Here is an 8,984-nt window from a genome sequence, read left to right on the forward strand (position 1 = left end):
GAGGGCCAGACAGGAGCTAAGTCCAACCCCCTCCCTTCCAGGCAGCAGCAGCAGTACAGCAGACCTTACATAAAAAGTCTCCCCCAGCTGTGGCATGTAGCCCGATGCTGGTTTGATGTCTGGTTTGATGAACCTGATGGCTGTTGGAGCCCAGTGCTGTATTCAAAAATACGGGGGGGACCCTTACTCCATTTGTCTCCTGTATTTTTGGAACCAGGACCGGTCCAAGAGCCAGTGCTGTTTTTGGAAACACAGGGGAACCCCAGCCCTTTGTCCCCCTGTATTTCTGGAACCAGGACAGACTCAAATAGTCTTGGGCTGTTTATACTTGTGGGGTTCAGAAACATCATTTAAAAAAAAAAACCTTTTTCAAAAGTTATACACTATAGAAGCCTGCACATATCTGACTGATCCATGCATGCTTTGGCAAATACAGTACACGTGAAAATGGTGTTGTATCTTCTATCTGTATTTTGAGTTAAATTGGTGACCACATTTGCTCATACAAATGGTTGTAAATTAGCAGATCTGATTTGCCAGAGCTTGCCCTTCAGAAAAAACAGCAACTCGGACAACTTTTCCGATTCGTAAATTCGCCGATGGGTGAATTACGGGCTTAAATTGGGATTGAATGGGTACAAGTGAATTCGGGATTGAATTCGTACACATTCGATCTTATTAAATTTCCCTAGCATGTCTAGACAGACAGTCAATAGGTCTACTCAAAAGAGCCACGTGCAATATGTCAACAGGGTCAAAAGGATGACATGAAATAGGTAGACACAGGACAAGGTCGACATGAGTTTTTCATGACTTTTCTTTAAACCTGCAGGTTCTTACTTCACTGTCCATGTTGGCATAAAGGGAGAATATAATAGTGTGCCAAGCGTAGCAAGGCATAGAGCCGGAAGGATGGCAAGCGAATTGAGCCTTGCGATACTAAAAATGGGAAAATGCAAGTTGACCATTAGACACTGTCGATTTTTTAACCGTCGACCTTTTAACCCGGTCGACCCATTGACTGTCTCTCTAGTAATCCGCACCCCTCTTTTTTATAGGTCATATTGTGGCTTTCGGTATGAGACATGTTCCATGCTAGTTATATCTGTTTTATATATAATGCTGTGAAATATTGTCTTGCATTTTCTGTAATAGTTGAAAAATGTTTCTTCCGAAAAAATGTCACGCCAAGCAAGTTGCATCATACTGTATATAGTAAGACAAGAGTAGGAAAAACCCTTTTCATTAGTATCCTATTAGGTAACTGTAAAAATGTGTACATGATGAAAGATACTAAATATAGCATGTGCATATATATTACACAATGAACCTTATTCTGATTGAGTCACAAGGCTGCAAATTTCGCAGCCTTGGGAGTCCATCAGATGCCGCCCGCGGTGCCAGCTGCCCCCCTCGCACACAGGACCCCCCGCAAGGCTGGGATTTACATCAGTGGTCTGCAATTTATGGCGCTCCAGCTGTTGTGCAACTACACGTCCCAGCATGCCCTGCCACAGATTTCATATAATGTATTGGTAATTATTATTTATTATTTATTAACAGTTTCTTATATAGCGCACACATATTCCGCAGCGCTTTACAGAGAATATTTGAACATTCACATCAGTCCCTGCCCCAGTGGAGCTTACAATCTATATTCCCTACCACATGTACACGCACATACAGACATTCTAGGGTTAATTTGGTGGGAGACAATTAGCCTACCTGTATATTTTGGATTGTGGAAGGAAACCGGAGTACCCGGAGGAAACCCACGCAAGTACGGGGAGAATATACAAACTCCGCACAGTTAGAGCCATGGTGTGAATCGAACCAATTTCCACAGTGCTGTGAGGCAGTAATTCTAACCATTACACCATCCGTACTGCCCTTTTGCTAATTGCTAATATATAATGGGTTACCTGTCTGCTAGGCTGTGAATGAACACAGCATAGCGAACAGGTCTGAATGAATCCCTTTATCTCTCTCCAAGAATTGAATGCCTGCATTCTCCAAGCTACTCCCAGAAAATGACATGCCGTCCCCCTCCCCAACGCCACTTCACCTACCTCCCTCTGAACTTCCACTCAATCGCCAGGCAATCTCAGTTTAAGAGTTTGCACATGGGTGCATGGGAAGGGCATGTGTGTGCCCTCGTGACCCTTAACACACAGTAACGGGGGTTACCATGGTGAAGGTCAGGGGGCCAGGGTGGTTGTACCCCTTGTCCCCCCTGTTGCCAGGCCTGCTCTAGGTATAAGTGTCTGACTCTTAAACAGACCTTTTGTTAGCAGGGCCGGATTAACAATGGACCTGATGGAGCTACAGCTCTAGGCCCACTCTCCAAATAGGCCCATTTTGTAGCTGAGGGCCAGGGCTTTCCAACGAGCCCTGCCCCGCGTTGCTAGCCCCCTGAGAACCGGAGATACCGTCAGGCAAACCTGGAACGTTTTCCCATGAGACCCGCTAGTTCCGACCCGCGTCCAGTTCAAACGGCTGCCAGTTCCCCTTCCATCATCACAGAAGCTCAAGGTTGATCTCACTCGAACTCAAATCACTGGGCCTTTAATCTGATACCAGGTTGATCCATATGGGTTTATTGATTCCAGAGATATTGTGGGTAAACTGATTTTTTCATTTCTGAAATGTAATTTCATGGCTGTTCATGTTGTTTGAGGGCAGATTTCTCTGGAACCAAACGGCCCAGTTTCACGGGACCAAAATCATTTGAAGCCCACTCAAAAGTTCTTAAAAATTATACTGGTCTAATGTAAATGGGTCAGTTGGTTCCAAAGATATAGCTGTCGGTTAAAGTGTTCTCTCCCCCTCACACCAGAAAATGCAGGGACAGTACTGGGTGACGGGGGGGGGGGGGGGGGGGGAAGCTCCCTCCATCTGTCCTCTTCGTGCTGCTGTGGCTAGCTTGTGTGCAGACACGTGGCGCAGACAGTCCTGGGCAGAACAGAAAGTAAGTCAGTAAGTAGTGAAGTGAGTGCCATTTGTGCCTCAGTCTCCCTCCACATTGCCTTGCCCTGCCCAGTGCAGATTGCCCTGCCTTAAAAAAAAAAAATGTGGTAATCTGTCTACCCCTGGCCCTGTTTTTTTTTTTACTGTACATTGCAGTTTGACAAAAACTGTTTTGAGTCAGGGGTGAGGGGGTTGTGTACAGTGTCAGGGGTGAGGGGGGATGTGTACAGTGTCAGGGGTGAGGGGGATGTGTACAGTGTCTGGGGTGAGGGGGATGTGTACAGTGTCAGGGGTGAGGGGGGGTATACAGTGTCAGGGGTGGGGGGGTGTACAGTGTCAGGGGTGAGGGGGATGTGTACAGTGTCTGGTTCCTACCTCTTGTGCTCCCCACTTATGTGTAATGGCCACGCCCCCTTCTTGTGTGACCACGCCCCCTCTTCAGCGCGCACAGAAGAACATTGCTATCTTTCCATACCCCCACTTCCCACTGTGTGTGTGTATATATATATATATATATATATATATATATATATATATAGTGAACACAAGACTGGCACTTGGAACAACAGGGGTGCAGCAGAGGAGGTGCCTTCCACGAAGATAATATATCAACGAATTTCCAAGTAGTTGAAAAAGTAACTTCTTTAAACTAAGTGAAGACAGGAGGCGGCACTCTCAGAACAAGTGGAAAAATGTATTCAAATCATAAAAGTGAGCAACATGTCATCATGAAGGTGTCGACCAGTTTCGGAGCATTGCGCCCCTTCTTCAGGACAACTGACTTAACAACAATCCAAAGGTGATGTGCAGAGTGCAGAGTTTGCCATATATATATATATATATATATATATATATATAAATGGCAAAGTGACTTGCCCCTGTTAAGCCATGCCCCTCAAATGAGGCCACACCCCTTTTTTTGCACGCACGCGCAAATCCATTATGTGTAGTCTGGGATCAGCCATTAGCATATTTCTAAATTCGCCTATGCATGGAAGCCCTGGTAATGAGCATGTAGGTAAGCAGCACTTATGTAGCATAATTTTGAATAGGCATTATGATTATGGTGTTTGGCATAATACGTAATGGACATTATGGTGTGTGGCTTAACATGTAATGGGCATTATGGTGTAAATTTTTAAAGCATGCCTTTGGCGCACAATGCCCCTGTTTATGAAGCATATTGTGCATTATTGCTCAATCTGTTTGGTATAGTGTGTATTTTGGCTCAATCCATGTGGCATAACGTGGATTTTGACTCAATCCATGTGCCATAGTGTGAATTTTGGCTCATTCCATGTGGCATAATGTGTAAGAGGCAAGTACAGTATAAGGGGGTTACTATTGTGTTGAATGATTTGTGTAAGGGGTATATGGTGTGAGTAAACTTAGGTGACCACATGAAAGGTGCTGAAATGTTGTCTACCAAGTTTTGGCTTTCAGTATTTTTTTTATGACTGGAGTGCCGCCTCACCCCACAAGTATCTTAGGACATCGGTGTCCTGCGGTTGCACCTTTGGAGGGCACCCGCCAATATATCTCCCTGCATTTTTCCTATGCAAGCCCCCTGCCTTTTCCAGGCATATATAATTAGTTGAAAGTATTTACACAAATAGAGACACACCCATGAGCAGACCACCCAAACAGAACACTGGTCACTGCCCCCACATTATTAGATGCTTGCCACAACCCCTATTATTGCGCATAATAGGCCCTTGATAATTTTCAGCTCCAGGCCCATTTAGACCTTAATCTGGCACTGTTTGTTAGATATTAGCCATTCTTTCTCTACTGCTAATGGTGCTCCTGATATATGCAGCACTTTGGGATTCAGGTAGTCATCTAGAAGATAAACCACTTACAAGAGAGTGTCCTGTGGTCACCACAAAATGCAGGTATAGTCAGGTGGCCCTGGCTGGGTGGTGCTTAAAGTACCATTTTTTTATGTATTTATTTTTATTTTAAGGGGGCATGGCCACTCCTTCCTTTATTAAAACACAACCCCAGATAAAGACCTGGGCACCAGGTATAGTGCCTTCCTCCAATATTCCTCAGAAAGATCTAAAAGCCCTCCTGGTTGTATTTTTACAGCACCATTTGTTATTATGATCACGTATGCACACTCGATGACCTCCAGTCCAAGCCTCTATTCCATTTGCTTGTATATATAGCTTCCGTTGACTACCTTTGATTCTATTCTAAGCCATGTTTCCAGGCATCATATATATTATTTCTAGAAGGTGATTTTTGGTGATGATCCCTTTTTCTCCCTTCATACAGTACTTTCCAAAAACATATCCATGGCTTGGGGTTGACCTTGAATCCACATTTGCAGGATCATTTCTTTTTGCTGTCTCAGATATAACTAGGAGCAGCTTATCCCTCTCTCTGCATCTACCCCTTCCACCTGGGTGTGGTATGATTCACCGACAGTCATTATCCCGATGTCGGGATCCCGACTGCCTGGTCTCGGACAGCGTGGCCAGCGCAACAAAGCCCCTTGCGGGCACGGTGGCGAGCTACGCTCGCCACCTATTCTATTCTACCTCTATGGGTGTCATGGACCCCCACGAGGGAAAATAGCCGACGGCCGTCAGGAACCCGGCCGTCAGTGTTTTAACAGTCGGGATCCCAACGTCGGGGATTAATGACTGTCGGGATCCCGACTGTCGGGACCCCGTCCGGCACCCTTCCACCTAGGGGGAACTTATACTAAGAATAGCCCATTCTGCTATCAGTTGAAACTTCTTCTCTATATGGGTTCTTATAAAACCCTCTATCCTCTTCTAAAACTGTGACACTACGGGGCATCCCCAGAAACAGTATGCAAGGTCAGCCCCATTGCTCACACACTTCAAATGGTACTTGTTTCCTAGCAGGGCGCCCACTAAGTTATTTGCTTAGTGGGCTATTCTGCGTACTGAAATCGCATCGCACATCGCATCGCATGGCTTTTTGTGCCTTGCGATGAGTGCGATGTGATGTGATCATGTCGTCATTACTGTGTCAACTGTATGAATTTGCAGGTGTAAATGTGTTCCTAAAACACCACCACTATCCACGTCACTCCGACCTTTTCATACCCCCACTATTCACTATTCACGTCGGCGTGGAGTTGATTTTAAATAGTGTGGCAAGCGCAGCGAGCCACTGAGCCTGAAGTGTGGCGAGGGGACGCGGATTACTTTACATGTATTTGGCGTCCCCTTCACGCCGACGTGGATAGTGGGGGTATGAAAAGGTCGGGAGGGCGCGTAACACGAACCCTCATGGGGCTCGCTGCGCTCGCCACGCTTCGAGGTGACGTGGATAGAGGTAGTGTTTTAGGTGTGTTTTACCATATTAACTACTGATATTGCATCGCACGTCACATCGCACGCATCGCAAGGCACAAAAAGGGCTATGCGTTGCGCGATGCGATTTCACTACGCTACCGTACGTATGCTAATTGGGCGCCCTGCTAGGAAACAAGTACCCTTCAGACTGTTACCATTTGAGGAAAGTCCTACTTCATTCCTCCTGCCCCCGCTTCAGGGAGACGGACAGGTTTAGGGGGGGTGCGGGGAGGCGGTGTTGACCCTGGGTGACTGCCGACAAGCCGGCGGTGACCCGGGGGAAGCTGTCGGAAGGGGATGCGCGCGCCCCTTTCGCAAAAACAGATGGCAGGTGGCGGGGGATAGCGGATGGCGTCGTCATCGCCATCCCCTGCAAAGAAGAGCCCGGATCCATCTGTACATCGGATGTTGTAAACAGTATATTGCCGTTTAATTACCATTTTTGTACCTTTCACCTTGAGCCCGTTTCTGCCCTCCTCACTCCCTGCTGCCAGTGCCAGTCTCTGCTCTTACATGGGACACGTTTTATTCTTGTGGCATATTCCCATACATATGTGTAACTGCCCCCATACACCCTATATCTGTTGCGGGGTGCCCCCTCCTCCTCTACCGCCCCGCTGCTCCCTTGCACACTACTAGGTTGAGCCATTTTTGGAAAGCGTCAGAAACAGCTTCTATCTGTGTAAGATAAACTGTAACCCACGCAGTGCTAGCAGCGGGTGCCAGGCTGTACACCCACAGGAGCTGGCACTACCACCCCCGGTCACACTGCCACATGCTGCAGTCCTTCCTGTACATGTCCCCAGGTAGAGCTGCTACCGGAGAGTGTAACACTAGCACGGGGTCACACTAGTGCCAGGCAGAGGTGGTGATATGCCTGTTAGCTGCTGCGGTGCCAGTCCCATAGGCGGTTCCCAGTGATGGAGGCGGTGCCCAGCCCTGGTGGTGGTTCCATCCAACACGACTTGCGCAGACTTTATTCTTGCAGCTCGGTGCGTGGATGCTGGGGAAGGACCGGGGATTTACCACAGCCAGGATCTGAGTGACACAAGAAGCACTGCATCCCGGACCCGCACGCCCAGCATCTCAATGGCTGACGGTGTTGGGGTGAGCACAGCTATGGATCAGCCTCTTTGTTCGCATATGGGACCAGCTCATTACATATGCAGGGGGTGGGGACACACTCATTAAATATGCACTGCACTGGGTCCCACTCATTAGATATGCACAGAGCGGGACCCACTCACTGCTCAATGCTGCCTGGATACCAAATATTTATTTATTTAAATACCGGTTCTGAGCCATTCACACTGCAAAGTAAATGGCTCAGAACCATGTAGACCAGGGGTGGCCATTACGTCGATCGCGATCCACTGGTTGATCTCAGACCTTCCACCGGTAGATTGCGATCATTTCCTTAAGTATTGAACCTGCTGAAGCTTCTAGTCTTCTGGCTTCAGCAGTCCGGTCCCAGTAATGCAATGCGCGGGTGCACGGGTGACTTCATCATGCACCCGCGCACTGCGAGGGTTGAGGAGCAGTTGGCGTCTGCCGGGAATGCTGAAAGGTGGAGGTGGCAGGCTGAGCACTGCTGGCAGAATACAGAAGTCTGCGGGTAGAATACAGCGGCGGCAGCGGGTACAATAAAGCGGCGGCAGCGGGCAGAATGTGTAAGAAATTGTAAAATGCTTTTTTCTTCTTTTTTTCAAATGTGGTTGTTGTGGACTTGTGAAGGGGGTGGAGAAAGTGTGTCTCTGTTCATAGGCAGTTTTGCTTTTGTCACCACCAGGTTAGGTAGCAGGATGGATGGGCACAGTATAGGTGACCCTTTGGGGGAAATTTACTAAAGGAAATTTGTAAAAAAAAATAGGTGTATTTGTATCCAGAAATACACTTATTTTTGACATTTACTATCCCGAAAATACGGTATTTCGTAGTCGTATTGATGTGCTATCAATACGAATACGAATTGCCGTATTTTTGGGATAGTAAATGTCAAAAATAAGTGTATTTCTGGATACAAATACACCTATTTTTTACAAATTTCCTTTAGTAAATTTCCCCCAAAGTGTTAGGTTAGTGTGCATAGTTGCTCTGATTATCTGGTTCTTTGGTGTACAGTATCATAATGTATATTTTCCCTCATAATGTGAATTTTGGTTTATACCGTGTGTCATAACGAACTTTGGTTTGTACCGTGTGTCATAATGTGAATTTTGGCTCGTAATGTGTGTCATAATGTGAACTTTGGTTCATACCATTTGTCATAATGTGAATTTTGGCTCATACTGTGTGTCATATTGTAAATTGTGTGGCATAATATGACTTTTGGCTTGTACCATGTGGCATAATATGTAAGGGGCGTATTGCACTGGGAAGTGAATATTATACATAAGTGTACAAAAAGTAGATCCCGGGTTAAAAAAGTCCGGCCACCCCTGATGTAGAACTTCTTTCAAACCGTTTTGAAGTTCCGATTTAATAGAACCAGTAAATTCAAATTGGAGCTTTCACACTGCAGCTATAACATTTCAAAATGTTTTAAAAAAACGGCAATATACCGTGTTATAGCTGCGGTGTGAAAGGGGTATTATACGGTGTCCATTTCGAGACATGTCAACCGAGGTGTGGGAGAGACCAGGCAGCAGTGAATGAGACCCGGCACAGAGGTTTGCGGAGGGA

This window comes from Crinia signifera, chromosome 1, assembly GCF_055691185.1.
Source record: "Crinia signifera chromosome 1, ASM5569118v1, whole genome shotgun sequence".
Taxonomy (NCBI): Eukaryota; Metazoa; Chordata; class Amphibia; order Anura; family Myobatrachidae; genus Crinia; species Crinia signifera.